The sequence below is a fragment of the Rhipicephalus sanguineus genome, chromosome 1, assembly GCF_013339695.2.
Source record: "Rhipicephalus sanguineus isolate Rsan-2018 chromosome 1, BIME_Rsan_1.4, whole genome shotgun sequence".
Lineage (NCBI taxonomy): Eukaryota > Metazoa > Arthropoda > Arachnida > Ixodida > Ixodidae > Rhipicephalus > Rhipicephalus sanguineus.
In genome coordinates this window covers 14,000,196-14,024,698 of record NC_051176.1, presented here as the reverse complement: position 1 = coordinate 14,024,698, position 24,503 = coordinate 14,000,196, and the positions used below count along the sequence as shown (strand labels likewise).

General features: G+C 48.8%; 1 non-coding gene across 1 annotated transcript; it reads left to right on the top strand.

Moving 5' to 3' along the window:
• Positions 1 to 23,921: 23,921 nt before the first annotated feature.
• Positions 23,922 to 23,995, top strand: Trnas-gga (transfer RNA serine (anticodon GGA)). The gene has a single exon. It is a non-coding gene; the product is annotated as a tRNA-Ser (tRNA).
• Positions 23,996 to 24,503: the final 508 nt, after the last annotated feature.

Genomic DNA, 24,503 nt, shown 5'->3' with positions numbered 1-24,503 from the left:
GAACACGTCCTTCCTGCCTTGCTCCATGCTGGTCATGCTCTCCATGTTGTGGGTGCGGTCCCTGCCGGTAGGAAATCATAATAATTACGACAATAACATCATACATCACACATAGATCATAATTATGACAATAACATTTTCCTAATATGAAGTTCACTTTATTTTGTATGCCCTCTCCTGTATAGGCCTGAGAATGCCCACAGTATTGAATAAATAAATAAATAATTAAATAAATACGTAAATAAATAAATAAATACATACATAAATAAATAAATCTCATGCTTTGCAACTATACAAGAACACTTAAAGTCTTGAATAGTCACCAAAAGTATGCAGTCCACAATTCTTGGAACGTATCTCAAATGTTTGTCTTCCAGGAAACACTCACCCAAACTCCAGCGCTGATCGTCGTCAACTCGCCGGCGAAACTCTTGAAAACTTTTCACTGCTGCCTATGCGTCATAACTCGATTGTTCTAGATCGACTGACCGCACTCGAAGAACAAAACTTCTTCGGCTTCACCATAGTTCAATCACTACCGCACTCCCTGCTTAACACTCCGTCGCCGCTTGCTTATATCCGCTCACCACTAGATTCGCGACGCTTCCAGGTTTCTCCTCGGCGTGTAGCACAGCCAAAGCTACGGAAGGAGGGAGATTTCTCTTGTCGGTTCCAATGAGCCGTGCTTCCAACCAAGGCCAGGGCTACAGAAGTTGCGTTTTTCCTTTCTTCAATCTCTCCTACTCCGATCGTGGAGTCGTTACTCCGCGTTGCATCATCTTTTCCTTCGTGGTGGTTCTAGACTACGATGTCTTCTAGACTTCGCTCAGCGTTTGCTTCGAGAGCGCTTGTTGGCGTTTCGAGGGGGAGACGAAGCGCGCACGTCGCGTCTTTTGATGCTTCTTTTTAGATGCGAAGTATCTCTTGCTCGGGGGTATGTAACGCGGCGTGGTCATCCGCACGCGGCATGCTCTGTGAGAATTAGCGGCCAGGCTAGAGGAAAGACACGACGCGCGTAGTGTTCCTCTTCGCGTTCCACGACGCGAGGTCGGTAGCATGCCCAGTGAACGCCAACGGAACGCGATCGTGCAAGTGCTCCGGCTTCGCACAGCCTCATGGTCACCTTTAGCGGGAGATGCTGTAATTTTTTTCGTTGCGCGCGCTCAGTCGCGATAAACCGCCGGCGCCTGGATTTCGCGCTACCGTTTGAAATCGGCGACGCGCGCCTAGTTGAGCCCTCGTTTGTGACAGAAGGTGTATGGCTCAATTACTTTTAGTCTGTTATTAAAAACGCTGGGACACTTGTCGTATAAAAGCTCGTGTTCTTGGGCTGAAATACTGCCTTTGTACGCATATTGATACTTCTGACACACGGGCCAAAGTAAAGCACCTTTCAGCTAGGGTGGAAGCTTGGACTAGTTGGCTCGCGTTGCAAGACTAAAAGAGACAGCGCAAAATTCTGACAGAACACAAGACTAAAGAGGGGCGACAAGAGCGCTGACGTACAACTGATTTTATTTTTCGACATATGGGCACATATAACCATGTCAGTAAAAAAATACAAAGAACAAACAGCAGAAGACAATTGGTGCCCATATCGGTCGTGAAGATATACCACCGCTACGAGCCACAAGCACATGCAGTGCAGATCACCTGAGGTTCAAAAAATATATATATATTTTTGTGAAATGGTTGTTAGAGATGGCATGCTCACGCAGTTATTCCTAATTCATTCTATTTATACTGATTCAGTTATTCCTCTAGTACTATGTTTTTTTTTCTGTTGCAACTTTTGTTTCTGGAATGATTGGCTTTCAGCCACGAATCCCTGCAGCGTAGGCCTAGATGGCCACGAATTGCTCTACTTACGTTGTAGTTATGATCTTATAGTCGCTCATTTAGGATCTTCCTGTTTTCCCTATATATTTTTATCACACAATAGTGGTACTGAATAGATGCAACAGCATTGATACAGTTTACAAGGCAGTTTACATGCTTTCTGGAACACGACTGCGGCTGCCTTCTTGTTTCGTTCACCTTGGAAGACATCGCGGATAATTTTTCGGCGCATAATATATGACTCTTACATACGCTCGCGTGTTTGTCTATAGCGTGAAATATGCCCTAGGCGAATAATGTGAGGTTTCACAGTTATTTTTTCACTTCTCTCGCGTTCTATTGCTTTTTTTGCTATATCCTTTCATTCTTTTGAGAACAAATCACGCTACGGATATTAACAGACGCTCCGCACCCCCTGCTACCTGAAGGGTGCTTCGGACACCCTGCAACATGGCCTGTTATGCGGAAGCGAGTAATAAAGGTCGCTTAAAGAATTTAAGACGCAGGTGAGATTGATTTTCATACCCGGGCAGTGTTAAGCTTGCGAAATTCCCTCTATTTGGTGCGAATGTGTCTCAATGTGCTTATTTCCAAGTAAATTATTCTTGTTAGTTTCAGAACAAGCATAGGCAGGCGCACGTGGTTGGGGGGACGCTGGGACTCAAGGGGGGGGGGGGGGCTCAATGTCAGCGCCATACATTGACATAACTGGGAGGGGGGGGAGCGCTGCGACGAACCTTCGCCCCCCCCCTGATGGGGAACCCTGCGCACGCCTATGAGAACAAGGGTGCGTCTATCGGGCATGACATCCCTCAGCGATCTACAGAAGCATACTGCTTTAGTGGATCGAGCTATTTCTAACAAAACGAGACAGCCTTACACCAGCGCTTCCTAGGAACTCAAATCCTGAAATTATTCGGATATACGTGGATGATTTCTTAGTAGTCTTACAATGTGGTGCCTCCGGGTTGCATTCTGAATAGTAACAAATGGTCGGAATATTTGAAGAACGTCTTCCCCCTTGGTCATAACACGTGATGTTTCACACTGGGATTCCGTCGGGTTGATTGACCTTAAGCTCGACTTCCGCAGTGATAACGTTTCCTGGTCATATGACCCCCGCTCGTACAAGCAATCCTACCGTTCTCACCGTCACGCAGTAAATTTGTCAAAAGGCTTTATGTTCCGGGCTTGCTTCTCCAAAGCATCAAAACAGTCATGGTGCCACAGAGTAGGCGCCATCATTCAGTCATGCGTCACTCGGCTGTATCACGACAGAATACTAATCTGAGTGGCTAAAATAATCCGCAGAAAAGGAAGGAGAGTGTTCTGGGCAAACACTGTAGCGCATGCGGCTGTACCCCTGGGTTTGCTATGAGCAATGTGATTTTCTCCTACCCGGACGACCGCGCCTGCGTCATTGTGGAAGCAGCCCGCATGGAATGTGGAGAATTCCCATACATTAGAAATCATTGTTAGCCTAATCCAAACTACCATTCCTTGACGACATCAGCACGAACGGTGGGCGATGAGGGGGCCTTTCTCTAAGTACCGTTTCGCATTCAAAGTGTCTCTTCCTTCTTTTTTCTCTACTGCTGTAAAATGCCTTATCCTCTTTGCGCTGCGGTATCTTAACGAAAAATTTCGACAGCCATTCAGCCGCAAGTTCGAAAACACGCCTGGCAGGGATTTTTCAAACACAGCGAGCTGGTGCAGTAGCACAATGCATCGATCAAAAATGGAAAATCGGACGCAGTATTGCTGACAAAGTACTGCAGAGAAGCGCCCTTTCAGTGCAGCAGCAAGCTAAGGAGCCATGAAGGAAGCACCCAGGATCGAGGGCCTAAGTGAAGGAACATTAATAAGGAGCATTCAGGAATACGCGACAAGGCGTCCTCAAGCAGTAAAGGCCCCCTCACTGATTAAGGTAAGCAGCGTTTCAGAATACGGGCCACGTGTAATCATTTACTAACAAATATTGCCTGCAGGTATGAGAGAGCTTTTGTTCTCTTTTTTTTTTCGTTTCACGTTCTTGTTTTTCAAGAAAGATACATTTTCATTCGCTTAGGGGTGGGATGGCTGGCAGAAATTATCAAGCGCTTAGCAACTACTAAAATATGCAAGTTTAGATAGCTTCACAACAACACCACAAAACCTGATTCGACAAACATAACTTCCGAAAATCACACTACCAATAACGTTGAAAAGCAGCGCGCGCGTGTGTGCTTTCTCTCTGTATCCAAATCGTGCTTTCTTATTCTTCCTAGAATGTACTGCGCTTTACAGAATCGCAAACAATCAGCCGTATCGACGCGGTGCAGGCTCGCCTACAAATCACCACGCATCCGGTCACCATGCATTTTCCATTGGCATATTTCAATAGAAAGAACGTGACATGTTTTTGCTGAGAACCCGCGTTTTGTGCACAGGAGCACGCCGCCCATATAATGGATATTGCTACTCTTAACCATCGTGAACTTAAACGCAAACAAAAGCCCCTCTACACACACGGCAGGTGTTGGCAGGGCTCGCGCTAGCCACGTGAAAGCGTGGCATCGTCTGCTAATTAACCCTCCCCATGGAGAATTAGCAGACTGTTCTCTATTCGCTGTGCGGTGCTACCGTCTACGCACAATGCCCACGTATCTAAAAATAAGTTCCGTTGTAAGTCAGGGATGTTGTCGTCCCTTGTTCGTCCCTGTTGCAGCAGCAAGCCTCCTTTTTGTTACTCTGAAACCCCTTCACCTTTCGAGAAATTGCATTACTCCTAAAAAGTAAACGAGATTCCTGAGTTAAAAGAGAAAATACTACTGGGCACGGTTGTATTGTCCCAGATTTTCTTTATTAACGGAAAAAAGAAGCACATATTTTCTGTGCTGCGGCGTGGGAATTGGACTGGTGGCGTCGTTGCTGGAAAGGGCGTTTTTGCAGCGTCACGCATATTTACAACAGCTCCGCAAGTCGTTACGGCCGTAACAGCACGGGTGCACGGCGGCCGTAATATTTAGACAGCTTCACTGACGAATTATCCACGCTGTGTGCGAGAGAAAGCCGCTTTTCGTTTGAAAAGTAGATGCGGAATCTGCTTTCAAGCAAAAGAACTATGCCGTAAGCAGCACTTGCATGCTTCGATCGCTGTCTTGTGTCGGTCTTAAATCGAGCACTTCATTTTGTCGTGTGTCACTGTGAGAGGACGTCTTTCTGGAAGACGTCCCTTTGCCCATTGAAAGAAACAAAGACGTCGAAAAATATGTGTGAGGCCCAATCAAACAGATCAAAACTCAAGGTAGTATTATGCCATGATAATGTGTCATCATGCACCAGGACGAAATAAAATGAAGGCCTGTTTCAGCACAACATATTGTTTTATTGACGTGCTCGTAGTTAACGCTCAGAAATGCACTGCAGTGGATTATATGGCTGACATTATCATGACTACCGCAAAATCTCGACCACGCGCCCTCTCCCTTCTTCAGGATACTTCAAATATGCGTCCCCTTCTCCCCTCCCACCATTTTCACTGTGTCATTCATTGTTTTTATTCGCCCGACAAGGGCGAATGGAAACAGTGAATGCATGCGTATTTAATAAAGCAGTGCATTAGAAGCACGGGTGTGGTTTCATTATTTTTAGCGGCTCTTCTGCCGCCATATTGAATTTTAATTCCGAGCAACGGAAACGCGTCGGCTCGTTTGATCTCTGCTTCGGCCGCGTTCGTCGCCCCTGCTCGCGGGCTTTTACCCGCGGTGGAATATACAATGCCCGGGGCGATCTTATCAATTTAGACTTCATATCGGGAGCACGTGACGGCGACGGCAACAGCGACTGCAAAAACCCTATGAGACTGGCCATATAATTGCTATCGCAATAAAACATAGCGGCCGTTGGGCAGCCGGAGAGGAAGCCGAAACGAGGAGGTTGCGACTCTTGCGAGCAAGGAGGAAAGGGCAGTTGTTTTCTTTCATCGCCAATAGATGGCGTGAAAGCCGCACTCAGAAACCCAGCGTACCTTTCTCAGTGAACGCGAACTCTAACGGAGCGGTTCAATCGGTTCAGCACGGCAGCAAACTACCGCTGAGTGAGCGAGAGAGAACCGCCTCTCAGGGAGCGAGAAAGAACCGCGCCTCCGTGGCTCAGTGAGCGAAACAGAACCGGAGAACCGTCGATCAATTGGCTCACTCGGCTCAGTGAGCCGCTCAGTTGGCTCAGGGAGCCGTCTCCCAAAGAACCGCCGCTCCCTTTTACTGAGCCGCGGATCACTCGTTCTTTTAAAAGAGCCGCTCAAAAGATCCGGCTCGCTCCTGAGCGACCCATCTCTAGTTGAAACCGCAGAACGCGCAGGCGCGGTAACCAGTGTCGTTCCGGCTGGTTCGGACGTTCAGACTTGTTGAAAAGCTCTCCGCGCTCGCTGCGAACAAAGTGTTTGTTTCGTGGTTGTATTTTTACCGTGTTTATCAATATTACGTGCGGTTATCATCGTTGAATGGACACGTACTACTTACATCGCGTGTCGGGACGTTCGGGTCGTTTGACATGGAATCGACGGCGACGATGCGTCATCGCGGCACCAACCAACGGACGCTCAGCTTTGTCAGAACAAGATCGCAAGCGTGGGCCTTTTGACGAGACAGTCGCCTCAGCGGATACCACACCTCGGTGAGTTGAAGAACGTTGCCACATCGCGTTACTGAGTTACTTTAGTGCACGACCACTTTCATGCAGGTAAGAGTGCCCAATTGTACGTTCTGGCAGGCTAGTTGGTTCATAGCGATAAGCTTTCTTAAACTGCGCGAGAAGACGAAGACTCAAGAAAACATTCAGAACACCACGAGCGCGGAGTGCCCGGCCGGGCGGCGATTTACCACAGCAGGGATGATGCGCAAGAGAAACGGCCTGATACGAAAGTATGCATTGTGCTAGTATCTATGCTTTCTGTGTTCTTTGTTATAATTTTCTACGGAGCTGTTGCCGGTGTGCGTTGATTACAGCTGAAAACAAGCTGAAGAATGAGCGTTCCATTACGGGATTCTGCTCAGAGCATATGTCTCTCCTTGCGTCGCCGTCTACAGCGCCGCGTCGTTTTTGCAAGTAATTAGCACAGTTGTCTTATGGATAATATAATAATCTGGCTGCGCAAGGTCACGGCTTGTAGCACTTAGATGTGCTGGATGCCCAATGGAAGGAATGCATTTGTGTGAACCACGCTATGGATACTGGTAGTAACAGGAAGTACACACATACAACTGCAACCTTATTTAACGGGAAGTCGCACACCATGCATGTAGTGTGTGTTTTTTTAGACATTGAATATTTTTCATAAACGTTGTGTGACAGACAGGCTCCTGCCATTTTCGCACATGTCGAGGCGGAAATAATTTGCCGCAAGCAAAATTACATTGACGCAACTATTTAACAACTGGGTCATCCACGTTTTATTTTTTGAGAAAATTAGGTTATATTAGAAAGATATAGTGCGTGCCAAGTTATGTGATGCCGATTTTTCTTTGGAAATCACGAAAGTTGCACGTAATCCGAGATATTAAACTTCGAATTTTAAGGTCGATATCGAAACTGGGCGCGCCCAGCACGCAGGAAACGCGGTGTCTCTGAACTACACGTGACAAGAAAGTGACGACATTTCAAGCAAAACTTGGTATGCGATTAATGGTCATACAACACAACTTTCTAGTACAAACAGCTGCACTCAAGTCAGTAATTAAAAAGTAGGTAACGAGTTCTTGGTAATTAGTGTCAGTTCAATTCAGGGGGCACGTGGGGATCGCTTGTAACTTTTTAGTTTCTCTAGATTAATGAACTTTGGGACACGCACTACAAATCATCTTAAAAAAATTTGCGTGGCTTAGCTCGGCTATGCCAGGATATACGTGGCGTTAGCAAAGGTTCAGCTGATTATTCTTAGCTTTCCAGATTGTCTAGGATTATTAGCCTTCTTCTGTTCATTCTCAGTACGCTGAGCCGCTAATTGCCAGGCAACTACTTCGGGATTCGATGAGACAAGCTTCTCGGCTCTTCTGCGCCGTCGAGCAGCATTTGCGCTCTCCTTCTCCATGGCGTTACCCACCTGCAAATGCCAGTCAGAGGCGCTATCAAGCAGCCCCCCAGCGCAGTGGGGCTCTTCGATTTTCCACTTCTGGCTACCCGCGGGCTGCCAGAGCCAGCCAGAGCGCGCTCGTTTTTCTCGGGTTGCTCCGACCCCCCCCCGCGGTGCACTTCCGGTTGGCGTTCGTTTTTCTCGGGTTGGATGGTTCTGGCGACCCGCGGGGAGCCCGAGGGTCGCCAGAACCTTCCAGGACAATTTAGTCGTGGAAGCTCTCTGGAAGGTTTCGGGCTAGCAGACGCCGAAAAGAGACGATACGCGCTCGCGGCCATCTTTGTGAGGACTCGACGGATTGCAATGCGGGCGCTTGCGGACTACACCAACTACACCTTTGCTTGTCCTACGCTCGGGCCGCTCGGCGCCGTTCCGCCGTGCGAGATGGCGCGATTACGAGTGGCGGCGAGCATTTGGAGCTAATGTTTATTGCTTTTCTTATGTGTCCCGTGAAGTTTCCTTCCGTGAACAACGCGGCGAACTGTCGCGTTCTAACCATTCTAACTGCGTCGTGCACATGTCCCAAAAGTTATGTACACGTTCGTACGAACGCATGGTGACCCCCTTCGAGTTTATTTTTTCGTAGTAGTATTCGAATGTGGTGTCGTGTGTGCTTTATGTGCATTTAGCTGAGACGATTGTGATCGAACTACCTATTTCGCTCCGTCGTATGTTTGCGTGCGTGAACCCCGTCAGAACTTTAATATTTCAACTAGGTCTTTGATGTTGATAAAATGCACTGATCGAATAAAAGCGATCGCGACATTGTTTTTTGTGTGATCCTCGTTGGTCGCGAACGGCGTGCGAGCGTACTTCGATCTACGGGCCAGTATATGAGGTATGGTATTATGTTATGCTACGACGCGTCGATGTGAAAAAACGAAGATGAATTCAGAAATGTATACATCTTTTTGTCGCTTATTTCATCGTCGGCTTTGTCTTTTTCCACCTCTTAGTAATAATTCCATGCAGTATGTACGCGGTTATCACCTAGTAGCTCAAATAAAAGCTGAGCTAGTAAATGAGATTTTTGGAGTGCCACTTAGGACTGGAAAAGAGGCTCAGGCAACATCTGCCAAAACGAGTCGAAGACGCGTCACACAGAAGTTTATTTTAGATATAACGCGCACTCGTGGTACCCATACCGCCGCATGTCTCAAGTTATGACAAAACGCAGGCTGGTCAACGCGTGTGTGCGACGTAGTACGCGATAGATCCTCGAGCTCTTTTGGGGACACGATCACTTTCGCGAGATTTTCGCGTCGTGTTGTGCAGCGACTGTTACACGTACTAAGCAGACGTGAGCTGGTTAAGCCGTTAGCGGCGCGGTAGCTCACATTGCATCGCTTTCGTGGCGCCGTGCGCCAGCTGGCTGTTTTGTTCGCGGACGGGGCGAGTTGCGCACGATTTTGCGAACGTACATTATCGTATCCCAAGTCCGTATGCTCGAGAATATCACTTCAGCTCTTCAGCAAACCTAGCCACATATTTTCAAGCGGGCAATGCAGAAAAACCAAAGCGCACGCGGCGCAAAGTTTCGTTTGCTGCCATGGCGGTAGCGTTTGTTTACGTTTACGCTGGCTGTCCCAGCGTTCGATTTTGTAATCTTGGGGCAGCTTCGGGTTGTCTCGGGTTTCCCACACACGTGACCAAGACGCTGTTTCCTGTCCCGACCGGAACTAGCTGCCTGACCCTCTGGCTATCTCTGGCTGCCAGAGAACTGCCAGAAGTCCGAAAATCGAAGAGCCCCAGTGTCAGACGGCGACTGCACAGCGAAGGCGAGTAGCTGCGCGCGCGCCGGCGCCACTGTGTCTATGGCTACGACGTCACTACTCTCGAATGCGGCGCAGACCCGCAACGGCGAGCCGCGCGCGGTGGTGCCGGAGTCTGCGCGCGCGCCGGCGCCAGCGTGTCTGCCGCGCCTACGACGCTACTCCTCCCGAACGCGCAGACCAGCAGCGGCGAGCCGCGGGCGGCGGTGTTGGAGAGCGCGTGAGATGCCAGCTCCGGTGACCCAGCTGTGCGACATCGCTGATCCTCGCGCATGCGCAGCACGCCTCATGACCCTCCACGCGAAATCGGCTCCGGCTAGGCAAGCGTAGCTAACGCTACAAAAACAACAAATTTAAATTTCCATAAGCGTATCTTTACTAGTTTTCATTTTATAAAGATTGACATGTTCCTTGCTCGGGGAAAGCCTGGCACAGTGATGAAACATGCTAGAATTCTGGAACTACTTTGTATTTTTGCTCACATACTGTTTGTATTAAAGACAGTTTTAGATTTTTTTTGAAAAATCCCTAATAATTTTCGGCTTAACAATTCATGCAAATGCCTGTGTCTCAGCTAATCATGCAATGCAGTAAATATGAAAACATCAAAGAATAAAACCTGAACCAAAATTCCAAAACTGCGTTGAAATGCAGCGCTGTCTATGGCTTACAACAAAACAAATAGCATAAAAATCGGTCTAGTCATAGTTGTGCTATGCTTTCCACAAGCGAAGTGGCAGGCACAAAACACTCTTTTGAGAAAATGGACAACAAAGTTTTGGTTCCAGTTGACCCTATGCTAAAGTGTGCCAGTACAGTAATAATTGGTGTCCTTACCTGGAGGCAATCGTTAGGGCCTCTAATTCTTAGTTTCGCACGATTTGGGAACTTTGTTAACCTCTATCATTTATCGCAGGCGCTTTCCTGAAGCCCCCTGAAACGAAAGTGCACCAGGCTGCATCTAAACATTGCGCATGCTGGACTGTATCGCTACTTTTACGGCCACGGAACGTGTCGTCAGGCGGCCTAAATAGTGGTGTGTTATTTTGACGAAGCTTTGCGATCATCCCTGTAAACTACTAATGCCTAAAGATTCATTTTCTTGTACGATAAACCGCACCCGTGCCGCACAGCCGACGCCTTCTCTGCAGTCCCAAGCTGACGGCGACTTCGCACCGAACTATACCGCAGACGCATTTTCTCACATTATTAACTTTTCTAAGTAAAACGAGAACGATTTTCCGCTAGTGGGGACATTAAACGGCCATTTTATCGAAACTGGAGCAGGAACGCGCGCGCACGAAACTCGGGTCTCAGCGGAGCGGCGCGAGAGAAAGCGTCGGCAGATCGTATCTGAAGTAAAGCCGGTAAAGAGCCACTCGCGCGTCATCTGATAAGTAGTAAGCGCTTTGATGATAGAGCGCTATGGTTTAGATCGCTGTCGCTTTATTACCATCCTGGCAAGGAATGACACGACGTGCCGACAACCCAGTCGGTACGCCCCAATATAATCACTGGCTCGCCCGATCCGTGCGATACCGTCCCCCGTTTTCCTCCTTACGAAACTAGAGAGGATTGCACTTTGCCCCCTGTGCACGCGTCACCTTTCGAACAGCGGTGATTCACATGCTTACGGCTGCGGAGTGATCAAGCAGCGAGCACTCCGCTCGTAGACACAGCGGCCATCGCCATGGCAACAACCAATAGAAAAGCGCTTCTGAACGGTGTCTCGCGCTCTGCCAATAGGAGCGCCACGTATACTGCAAGGTTCGTGACAACGCCCTCCGATTCTTTTCTTGTTTGCTACTTTTCTATGCGGTGATCGTTAGCGTGAAGAGCGGGAACGGAAAGGCGAACTTTGACCTTTTAAACGACGCCTAGATGGCGGCGCTCGGTGGCTTGAAAGACGAGATACGACGCCGTGAATTGCGCCGTTTTAGCGCGATTTTTGGCTTCTTCTCACCAAGCTCACTTAGAAGATTATTTTTTGATCGGAAACTTCGATTGCGTTTTCAATGTAATCGTTTAGATACTGCGTAAATAAGAGACCAGAGATGCCGAAAGGAGTGTTTTTCAAAAGTGGATTTTTTGGCTATTTTCGCGATTGTGTTCCCGCGTCCCTCCTTGAGCTTATTAAGCAAGTACATGCTCTACTTGTTGCTCTGTTTGTGTCTGATAAAAATTTCGTCACATATATGACATATCTTTCCATATTTTTTTCTTTGATGAACCATACATGTTCTAATACAAATTCTTTTAACAGTGAAGTAGCACCACTGCAAAAACTTCTTATCCCAAATGGTTTAGGCTGTGCTGGTGAATCGAAAGATAACTTGTTTGTGTTGTACTGTACAGTTTTTGTTTTCCTTGATGCTTTGCTAAAGAGGAAATTGAAAGGTGGTTCTCATTTGCAGGATGCAGAACTAAGATGTAGCATTCCGGGAAAATGGTGACATTGCTGCTTTAGTTTAGGAGTCATTCATTAGAGAATGCGATTTCTGATATGTGCATATATGTTTGGAGATCACAGTAAGTTTAATGGCTCTCAGGCGTGCTTACAGCACTGCTATATTGAACAAACGAAAAAAAGAAACAGATGAAGGGGCTCAAGGTTTTTTTTGGCAGACACAACCTGATGAAGCCAAGGGTGGCATAGAGAAGATTAATCGTAGTTTTTAAATGTAGTGTATTAATTATGACATAAAAAAGGACGAATTAATGCGGACAACATTCGGCTGCCAAGGACTGAACCTACAAAAAAGTATTGTATCTGATACTCCACCATTCCAGCTGCGACATAGTCGTTCTCTCATCCACCCCACTGAGTGCACCTCTGTCTGTTAATTCCGGCAGTGCCACACCAGCATTCGTAGCCAGGCTGGTGTCACGTAGCCCGTGAACTCTTCACGAGCTGGTAGCTGATCAATGTGCGACCTGAGGGCACAAAGTTTGCTGGCACGAGGCCCTCGCTAAAAAAGAACAAAAGAGGGGGAGTGGAGAGAGGGCTCATTAAATTGAACAGACACTTCTAGTGTAGAGGACCAGGTCGGCATATGAACGGACTTTAGTACAGCTAGAAGTGTCTTTTTAAAGAGAGGAAAATTGGGCATGTTGCTAAAGCATGCCCAAGACTTAATAACTGCAAGAAGAGCAGAGGGACACAAAAACTGACAAAGTGCTCACTCTTTTCTGTTCCGTCTGGCATTCTTGCACTCTTACTGAATCTTAAGCTTTTTGAAATCGCCGCATTCAGTATGTGATACAATAAATGGGCTCATTGTCATTCATTCTGCACATTGACCACACTAATATTATTTTAATATTTTGATGGGTGTGCTCCCGGAGTTTTCTTCTGTTATAATTACCTATATGGCAAGCTGTATATTTCACCCTTTTGTAATACACAAGGGTGGAAAAAGTCGTCCCCCAATACATAATTACAGTTGTTTGCAGTGAGCCACTACTCCTCTAATACTTGTTCCTAATGCATCCTGGGACCATTTTCAAGGACAATTTTGATATATAATGATATGCCTGTGTTAAGCCATCATGCTTAGTATTTACTACTTGTGTGCTGCAAGGCCTCTTTGTGGGCAAGTTGACGAAACTTTTTGTGGTATCTGTTATGTATGTATCCAGCGCAGACAGCTGCTCAAGGGACTGAAGTTGTGGCTAGCTTGCTGAAATTATGGAAGGATTCTTCCTGCAAGTCTGGACAAGGCCATAATAAATGGTATGTATTTGTTTCCATCACTACAAATAGACAGTTTAGACATTTTCAATTGAGAAACTTATTGCACCCATACTGTGAGCAACTCAAAGACAGGAAACAATACCTAATAGCAAGTGCATGTCATATACATGTTCCACTTGGCCATTCATGCTTGTGGCCACCTGCTTTTGGTAGGATGTGTTGAATGCTTTGAGTTAAAAAGATTATGAAAGAGACACCTTGGACCAACACCAATGTTCAAAAATCCGTTGTCACCTACCTGCAAAGTGCCACAGAAGGATACCTCACTGTTTGAGGAATCTTGGGACACCAATCAATCAATCAATCAATCAATCAATCAATCAATCAATCAATCAATCAATCAATCAATCAATCAGTTTTATTATGTAATATACATATAATGGCTGGTTATTATTATACAGGTAGGACCCCAGAGCGCATTCAAAGGCAGTTTGCCGGGGTCCGTTTTTTAACAGTAGTAGGTACTGCTGAGCTACAGAGCAAATATTAAGCATATACAAGTGCAATAAAATACAATAAATACATATAACAGATACATAGCAATACAATAAATACATATAATTACAAAGAAATCGGAATAATATTTATGAATTCAAGTATTACTGTACTAAGTTTCGCAGGTGATCGCGAACACGTTCTTTGTACAAATGAAATGATGTGGATGCTGCAATGGTACAAGGTAAAGTGTTCCAGAGCTTTGATGCAGCATAAGAAAGTGAATGTGATCCGTAGTTATTACTTATGTGGGGTATGCATAATGGTGTACGTAAAGTAGAACGTGAGGAATATGTGGCCGTTTGATATGTTAATGCTATTGACAGGCATTGAACAGCGTTATGCAAAAGTTTCTAGAGAAGTAGTAAGACGCGATAATTGACACAAACTGTGATGGTCGTATGTTTAGTAGTCAATAAGCATATGAAGCTGAGTCTGTTTTTGGTATGGAAATAATGGCACGTACTGCTGTGTTCTGTGCTACTTTGAGGGGTTTCAGTGTTATCGGGTATGTTAATCCATAAAAATTCTCAGTAAAATTGCAAATTGGGCGAGTTGGTGATAGTTCATGTTTACGTGGGAAGCAGCGCAAATTAGACAAGGCACTAAAAGGAACGAAGAAAGACAGGACGACCGCTGCACTCGCAACTAGTTTATTTCGAAGAAAACATAGTTAATATACATACATGCAGGTGTACCACGTGTGGCCATGACTTGCATATTACAACGGTTTTTTCAATGATTTTCCAAAAAAGACACTTCGCTATCACTCAGAACTACGGATGGCTGGCTGATGCAGTCATTCTTTCTTTTTGTGATATGGAAAGCCTCGATCACTTCCCTGGTTAGCTGATCCTTGTGATTGGAAAGTATTATCGTTTCAGATAATACGGTCGTAATGCGGTCGTCCTGTCTTTCTTCGTTCCTTTTCGTGCCTTGTCTAATTTGCGCTGCTTCCCATGTAAACATAAAAATTCTCTAGCATAAGTGATGTGTGAACGTATGAAAGAATGATATAATATTAACATTGCCTTTAATGGGAAAATGTAGCGTAGCCTGTAAGGAACAGGTATTTTTCTGTATATCTTAAAGGGGCCCTGCAACACCTTTCTTAGTTATACTGGAATAGTCTCATTATTGACGTATGACTCTTCACGAGTCATATGCCGCAAACATTTTTCGAATCCGTCAAGTCTAAGTGGTGTTACCAAATTATAGAGATCACGTTCCGCAGCTTTCTCCCTCAACTCAACGCCGCGAGCGCGCGGAAAGCTAGGCAGCGAGTCGACGAAGGGAGCGCAGAGGAGCGAGGCTCCGCCCAAGAGCGCCGGCGGAGTTTTTTTCTTCATTTTTTTTCTCTCTGACGCCTGGGCGCAACCACGTGGTCTGTGCCGCCACTTCCGGTCGGCTTGCGTCGTTCTCGTCGAGCGGAGTCGATCGCACTGTGTATCGCGCGTGCTTGAAAACTGCGCGTCGGTTTGGTAATGTTGGGTGTGCACCTCGAACGCCGTAGTGTTTTCATCGCTCTGCCAACCATGGAAGCAAACCTGCGCGCTCGTTTGGAACGAATGACAGCTGAGATCGGTTTCGGCCCATACTCCGATACACCGCCTCGTAAGACGGCACTGGCAGACGACCCCGAAGCGCCGCCATTACCGGACGCCAGCATTGTTATCGGAGACACGCTGCGCCCTTGCCTCGGTCGGTCGCGAGAACGTGCCGACGATGCAGTTCTCAGCTGACGAGGCAACACTCGAACGGCTGCCACTCTCAACGGCAACCGGCGATGGTCAAAAGCACAGAAATATTCACGTTTTCGGCACTGCGCATGGCGAAGAAAACGGAACCACGCAACTACGAGCAGACGAGCTGTCGGTGAGACCGGAAGTGCTAATATTAATGTTTGTTCGGTGTTTTTAACGCGATAACATAATATAAACATACATATTATCTACTTATTGAACTCAAAATTAACAACGAAAGTAATAATGAGGGTGTTATCGTGATTATAACATCAGCCAATGGTGGAACTGCCGACAATCGCGTCATATTTTGCGGACTAATACATCATTTGTCGAGAGAAGAGGGAGCGATTTTCAGCTGACTTTGAGAATTTATTGTAAATTCCAGGCCGTGCGCATCGCTATAATATTTGGCTCGCGTGTTCTCGGGAGCCTCGACTACCGATCGGCAGCGCTTTTTGAGCATGCTCGAAAAGTGTTGCAGGGCCCCTTTAAGTGTTGTCTCATGTACGTGTGTGTGCCATGAAAGTTCTGCGTCCAAGTATACACCGACAAATTTTGTATTACTAACCCTTTCTACTACTGTGTTATTCATTTCAAGGTGATTACTTAAATAAAATGAGTGTTTTTGGAGGCAAAGGTAATGTAAATATTTTAGAGCTGTTGGTGTGTAGTTTGCATAAAGCCAATACAATAATTTTTGTGAGGCTGTTGTTGCTTTGCGGTATAGGGTATTTTCGTTTTTTGCTGTATGAGATATGTTAGTGTCATCTGCGTAAAAGATACAATCTTGCTATATAATCGATGGCAGATCATTAATATATACTAAGAACAAGAATGGCCCTAGAATTGAACCTTGCGGAAGACCTCTGTTTGTTATACATCGACATGACGATACATCGTTCACATATACATATTGCTCTCTATTATTTATATAGTTGGGCAAAAGCGTTACCACTGTCCCGCGTATTCCACAGTGTTCTAGTGTGGTTAGTAATATGCCATGGTCAAGCATGTCAAACGCTTCCGTGAGGTCAAAGAAAATACGCATTGGAAGTAATATATTTTCTATGTTTACTCTTGTTTTTTCAACAATATTAAGTAGAGCATGTTTTGTTGATTTTCCCTTTCTGAAGCCGCATTGCTCAGGTGCGTACAAATTTTGTTTCTCAAAAAAGTTGTTCAGTATAATATTGTCACGTGGTCGTGACGTCGACGAAGGCAGCAGTCAACACGTCTGAGATGAAACTCTTTATTAGGCCGAACTTGTGGCCTGGAAACTGAAAGTCAAGCTACAGCAATAAACTGATAGCGGCGAACAGAGCATCGACCGTCGATCAACTGACAAGCGGTGAAGCGCGTCGGAATTTATACATGTGCCGTCGAATATTCCAGCGTTATCGCTGGTTGTTGCGCAAGTTCTAGAGTAAGCTCGAGTGTTCGCGTCTTGCGCGCAATCTTAACAAAACGATCTACAATGATCGCGAAGGTTCTCGAACAATGAGGCGCGGTTCGCGCTGAGCGTTGCTGACAGTCTTTGTGGCCGAAATCCGAATACAGCAAAAGTGATAAAGAAACGCACGTGGCAATGCCCCCCTCTGAAAAAGCATCGTCCCGATGCCTAAAACAGAACAAGCCAATGCATGCAACGATAAATAACAAAAATAAAGCAACAAAGTACAATAAACACTAAGCACAAGCAAGAAAGTACAATAATAAAGCAAAATGACAGTCCTCAGATTCGCTAACGCGCGTAATATGGTTTGAGGCGCACGACATGGACGACTTCAGGTCGTGCACGGCGCCGCTGAGAGTTCGTAATGCCGTCAGGGACAACCTCGTATTCGAGTGCGCCGAGGCGTCGAAGTACCCTATACGGTCCGAAGTATCGTCGAAGAAGCTTCTCACTAAGTCCCCGTCGGCGTATTAGCGTCCATACCCATACACGGTCACCGGGTTGGTATTCCATGTGGCGTCGTCGAAGGTTGTAGCGGCGGCTGTCAGTCGTCTGCTGGTTCTCGATCCGTAGGCGGGCGAGCAGTCGTGGTTCTTCGGTGCGCTGTAAGTAAGCGGTGGCGTCAACATTTTCTTCGTCGGTGACGTTGGGTAGCATGGCGTCGAGCGTCGTCACCGGGCTTCTTCCGTAGACCAAATTGTACGGCGTCATCTGCGTCGTTTCTCTGACGGCCGTGTTGTAAGCGAAGGTCACGTACGGAAGGACGGCGTCCCACGTCTTGTGCTCAACGTCGACGTACATGGCCAGCATGTCGGCGATGGTCTTATTTAGACGCTCGGTGAGGCCATTGGTCTGTGGGTGGTAGGCGGTGGTGCGGCGGTTGCTCGTCTCGTATTTGATGATCGCCTGAGTTAGGTCCGCAGTAAAGGCGGTACCTCTGTCTGTGATGAGGACCTCTGGGGCGCCATGACGCAAGACGATGTTCTCCACGGAGAACTTGGCTTCCTCGACGGCACTGCCTTTGGGCAAGGCCTTTGTCTCGGCGTAGCGGGTGAGGTAGTCAGTTGCTAACACGATCCACTTGTTGCCGGAAGTCGACGTCGGGAACTGCCCCAGTAGGTCCATCCCGATTTGCTGGAACGGCCGGTGAGGTGGTTAGATTGGCTGCAGAAGTCCCGCTGGCCTAGTCGCCGGTGTCTTCCGTCGCTGGCAATCTCGGCAAGTCTTAACGTAGTGGGCGACGTCGGCAGGAAGGTGTGGCCAGTAGTATTTTTCCTGTATACTCGCGAGCGTGCGGGAAAAGCCGAGGTGGCCAGCCGTCGGGTCGTCGTGCAGGGCCTGCAGAACTTCTGGTCGCAGTGCCGAAGGTACAACGATAAGGTAGTTGGCCCGGGCTGGAGAGAAGTTCTTCTTTACGAGGACGTCGTTTTTCAAGAGAAATGGCGCCAATCCCCGCCTGAATACTTTCGGAACAACGGCGGTCCTGCCCTTGAGGTATTCCACAAGGCCCCTGAGTTCCAGGTCGGCTTGCTGTCGTTCAGCGAAGTCGTCGGCACTTATGGTTCCCAAGAAGCAGTCATCATCGTGGTCGTCCTGCGGCGGTGCGTCGACGGGGGCACGAGACAAGCAGTCGGTGTCGGAGTGTTTTCTTCCGGACTTGTAAACGACGGTAATGTCGAATTCTTGAAGTCTTAGGCTCCACCGTGCGAGGCGACCTGAAAGGTCCTTCAAATTGGCTAGCCAACGCAAGGCGTGGTGGTCGCTCACAACTTTGAAGGGCCGGCCGTAGACGTAGGGGCAAAACTTAAATGTAGCCCAGATGATGGCCAAGCACTCCTTTTCTGTTGTGGAATAGTTGATTTCTGCCTTTTATAGCGGCCGGCCAGCAATACTGATGACCCTTTCCATTCCGTCGGTCTTCTGCACAAGGACGGCGCCGAGTCTTACGCTGCTTGCGTCGGTGTGGATTTCCGTATCGGTGTGCTCGTCGAAATGCGCAAGTATCGGAGGCGTATGCAGGCGTCGCTTCAATTCTTGAAATGCCTGAACTTGCGACGTTTCCCACTTGAATTCGACGTCGGCCTTCGTGAGTTGCGTCAGTGGCTCGGCGATCCATGAAAATTCCTTGACGAAACGTCTGTAATAGGCGCACAAGCCGAGAAAACGGCGTATGGCCTTCTTGTCGGTGGGCGTCGGGAAGTCAGCGATGGCAGCTGTTTTCCGCGGGTCCGGGCGAACACCATCCTTGCTGATCACATGACCCAAGAACAAGAGCTCCTCGTACGCGAAGCGGCACTTTTCAGACTTCAAAGTGAGTCCGGAGGTCTTTATTGCTTGAAGTACAGCTTCAAGGAGCCGAAGGTGTTCGTTGAAGTTTGAGGAAACCACAACGGCGTCGTCCAAGTACACGAGGCACGTCTGCGACTTCAAGCCGGCCAGTACTGTATCCATAACCCTTTGAAAAGTCGGAGGTGCCGATCAAAGACCAAAAGGCATGACCTTGAACTCAAATAGGCCGACTGGTGTCATAAAGGCAGTCTTTTCTCGGTACCTCACATCGACTTCTATTTGCCAGTAACCTGTCTTGAGGTCCATCGACGAAAAGTACTTTGCGTTGTGGAATCGATCCAGGGTGTCGTCTATCCGGGGAAGGGGATACACGTCCTTCTTCGTGACTTTGTTCAGGCGACGATAATCGACGCAAAAACGGAGAGTCCCATCCTTCTTCTTCATTAGCACTACGGGGGATGCCCACGGACTCTTCGATGGCTGGTTGATGTCGTCGCGTAGCATCTTGTCGACCTGTTTCTTCACGGCCTCCCGTTCCCGCGTCGAAACCCGGTAGTGACTCTGACGGAGTGGTCGACCATTTTCTTCTGTTATAATGCGGTGCTTAGCAAGGGGCGTTTGTCGGACCCGCGATGACGACGAGAAACAGTCCTTGTTTTTCTGCAGAAGGCATCGAAGCTGTTGCTGTTGGCGAGCCGGAAGACTTGGGTTTACGTCGAAGAGTGGCTTAGGTATTGGGGTAGTCGTCGTAGCTTCGTCAGAATCTGAAAAGGCAAACGCATCGCTGACGGCCAAGATTTCTTCGATGTATGCAATTGTCGTGCCGCTGCTTATGTGCCTGTATTCTTGGCTGAAGTTTGTTAGCACCACGCTTCCTTTTCCTTCATGCAACCGAGCAATGCCTCTTGCGACGCAAATGTCACGGTCTAGTAGCAAACGCTGATCGCTCTGAATGACACGTTCGATGTCTTCAGCTTTTTCGGTGCTGATGGGAATTATGACGCTGGAGCGAGGCGGGATGGTAACTTGATCCTCGAGCGCGTTCAGGGCATGGTGCCATGGATTCGTATACGGCGGTGTCGTTTTGTCCGACGATAGGGTTATCGACTTGGTTCTTAGGTCGATGATGGCGCCGTGATGGTTTAAGAAATCCATGCCAAGTATGACGTCCCTGCAGCAGTGCTGCAAGATTACGAAACTCGCAGGATACGTGCGCTTATTGATTGTTACTCTTGCTGTGCAGACTCCAGACGGCGTTATTAGATGGCCTCCAGCGGTACGGATTTCGGGGCCTTCCCAAGCAGTCTTAACTTTCTTCAACTTCGTGGCGAAAGGCCCACTGATGACGCAATAGTCGGCTCCAGTGTCGACGAGAGCGGTGACGTTGTGGCCGTCAATGAGAACGTCGAGGTCGCTAGTTCGTCGTCTTGCGTTGCGGTTGGGTCGCGGCGTCGGGTCACGGCAGCGTCGGTTTGTTCCGCTGCTTCGATGTTGCGTCGTCAGGTCTTCCTCGGGCCGTGAAGTTTCGACGTCAGGGCTTCGTTCGGCTTGCGGCGTGTTCTTTAGATTTCGTTGCGGTGTTGTCGTGGGCGGCGGAGGATCTTCGGTAGTTCGTCGTACAGCAACCGCACCTCCATCGGTTGCTGCCCTTAGTTTTCCGGATACGGGCTAGGCGACCGGCCCCGGTTTGCGCCAGTGTACTGCCGGCGGTGCGGTGACATGTAGCGGCCAGGCGACGGCGAGCGGGAAGGTCGTCGTTCTTGCCACTGTGTTCCGGTGAGGTAGTCGTCGATGTCGCCAGGCCGTTGGCCTGGCTGCGGGCGCGGCGCGTTAAAGGCCAACTCCGGCGATTTTTTGGCCATGTCAAAGTAATGGTGCTTTTATGTTCCTGAGACGCTCCTGTTATGGGCCCGATAGCAGAAATACTCGGAAATTGAAGAATAATTTTAAATAAGCAAAAAAGCGCAACACCGAAACCGAAACCCAACCGAGTGTGCTGTCTACGTATGACGTAGATGTTGTTACGAACGAACCGGAAGTCGTGCAGGGCATGCCGGTCACGCCGGCGCCGAGTATGAAAACTGTGACAGCCGGGACGACCAGCGAAGCGCTGGCCAAACCAACGCTGTCTGTCGCCTTGTGCACAGCAGACGCTCGCTGTAGCAGCCGAAGCGCCGAAGTTAGCGGTGCCCTCGGCTGCGTCACTTCCGCTGCCTTCGCAATACTGAGGTCACAGACGCAATGTTGCCAATAATTGTGGGAAGCCAGGAGGGCGTTTGCAGACAATCTTTAAAATTCATTTGCAAACAATCTGCGCATGTCTCAAGCCTGTAATTTGGCATAAATGACGGAAACGTGCAAAGGAACGTACCCAGCGCATTTCATTGAGATCCATCGACCTCGAAAAATCGCCGGAGTTGGCCTTTAACGGCGAATCCGCGTAGCCCCATCAGTCGGTACTGGCATCGGCGGTACGTGTGGCCGGCTTCCCCGCAGTGGTAGCAGAGCGCGCGGTTGTCAGGGGCGGGCCAAACGTCGGTCTTCCTCGGCGTGTATCGCTGGCCGGCTGGCGGGCGATATGGCGTCGGTGGTGGCGGCGGTGGTGCCTCGCGGCGGAACTGCTTGGGCGGCACGGCGTTATGACGTGGTCGAGGAGTGGGGGCGTTGCGTCGTGCTGCAGCAGCATAGCTCATTGCTTGCAGCTGCGGCTGCGCTGACTCAAGGACGCCCAGGAACTGCTGGATTTCCTGTCGGACGATGTCTGCGATCGAGGCATCTTGAGCCTGGCACGACGGGAACATTCGACGAAGTTCTTCGCGCACTACAGCCCTTATGGTCTCGCGCAGATTGTCGGAGCCGATAGCTGGAACCGCTGCGCTGTCTTGGATCAAGCGGCGGTTGTATTGCCGGGTGCGCATTTCCAACGTGCTCTCGATTGTTATGGCCTCGGAGAAAAATCCCTGGACTGTCTTTGGTGGGTTCCGCATGAGCCCAACGAAAAGCTCTTGCCTTACTCCTCGCATGAGGAAACGGACCTTCTTCTCCTCGGTCATGTTAGGGTCGGTGTGGCGGAAGAGTCTGGCCATTTCTTCCGCGAAGATTGTCACTTTTTCTTTCGGGAGCGGGAGCCTTGTCTCCAGTAAAGCGGTGGCCCTTTCTTTTCGCGTGACGCTTGTGAACGCTGCGAGGAAGCTGGCCCACGTTGTCAGCGTAGACTCCCTGTTCTCGAACCACGTCCTGGCGCTGTCTTCCAAAGCGAAGTACACGTAGCGTAACTTGTTGCTGAGGTCCCAGTTGTTGAAGGCCACAGTCCTCTCGTACGACTCGAGCCACGTTTCTGGGTCCTTACATGATCATGCCCGAAAGATTGGCGGCTCCCTTGGCTGCTGCATCACGATCGCGGGCGGTGGCGCAGTGTCTGTCATCGTTGCCGCAGTCGCGGTCCTGGCCTTTGTGTTCCGAGTCTTGTCGGGTAGAGGCCCGTACTGCGGTGCTAGGCCGTGTTGCCTACGGCTAGCTCGCTGGTAGTGGTTGGCGTCGATGTCTTCTCCGCGCTGTGGGCTGGGTTCACGGCTTGACGAGGGCGTCCGGAACATGAACGAACAGCACCTCCACCAGATGTCACGTGGTCGTGACGTCGACGAAGGCAGCAGTCAGCACGTCGGAGATGAAACTCTTTATTAGGCCGAACTTGTGGCCGGGAAACTGAAAGTCAAGCTGCAGCAATAAACTGATAGCGGCGAAGAGAGCATCGACCGTCGATCAACTGACAAGCGGTGAAGCGCGTCGGTATTTATACATGCGCCGTCGAATATTCCAGCGTTATCGCTGGTTGTTGCGCAAGTTCTAGAATAAGGTCGACTGTTCGCGTTTTGCGCGCAATCTTAGCAAAGCTTCAATTTGGGCTAGTTGGTACGGTCGCTCTACCCCGGACCACCCCGGACAGGCGTTGGTCCCGGGTTCGATCCACGGACCAGGACGAATTTTTCGGCAATTAAGAGGCTTTATTTCTGAGAAATCCGTATGGATTTCCTTGTGGCTTCGTGCTACAAACGGGTGGTTGTCTATTTTCCCTTTCTTAAACCCTTCCGCCACCTTGCGGGTTTCCGCAGAACTGATTTGCAATGTGTGTCCAGTTGCTTCGAGTTGTCGATGGATTCGCCCTCGCGCTGCCAATTGCTAGCTTCCTGGTTAGCTCCATTGGTAGAGCGACCGCCCCGGACAGGCGTTGGTCCCGGGTTCGATTCCCGGACCAGGACGAATTTTTCGGCAACTAAGAGGCTTTATTTCTGAGAAATCCGTATGGATTTCCTTGTGGCTTCGTGCTACAAACGGGTGGTTGTCTATTTTCCTTTTCTTACCCTTCCGCCACCTTGCGGGTTTCCGCAGAACTGATTTGCAATATGTGTCCAGTTGCTTCGAGATGTCGATGGATTCGCCCTCGCGCTGCCAATTGCTAGCTTCCTGGTTAGCTCAATTGGTAGAGCGACCGCCCCGGAAAGGCGTTGGTCCCGGGTTCGATCCCCGGACCAGGACGAATTTTTCGGCAACTAAGAGGCTTTATTTCTGAGAAATCCGTATGGATTTCCTTGTGGCTTCGTGCTACAAACGGGTGGTTGTCTATTTTCCCTTTCTTAACCCTTCCGCCACCTTGCGGGTTTCCGCAGAACTGATTTGCAATATGTGTCCAGTTGCTTCGAGTTGTCGATGGATTCGCCCTCGCGCTGCCAATTGCTAGCTTCCTGGTTAGCTCAATTGGTAGAGCGACCGCCCCGGACAGGCGTTGGTCCCGGGTTCGATCCCCGGACCAGGACGAATTTTTCGGCAACTAAGAGGCTTTATTTCTGAGAAATCCGTATGGATTTCCTTGTGGCTTCGTGCTACAAACGGGTGGTTGTCTATTTTCCCTTTCTTAACCCTTCCGCCACCTTGCGGGTTTCCGCAGAACTGATTTGCAATATGTGTCCAGTTGCTTCGAGTTGTCGATGGATTCGCCCTCGCGCTGCCAATTGCTAGCTTCCTGGTTAGCTCAATTGGTAGAGCG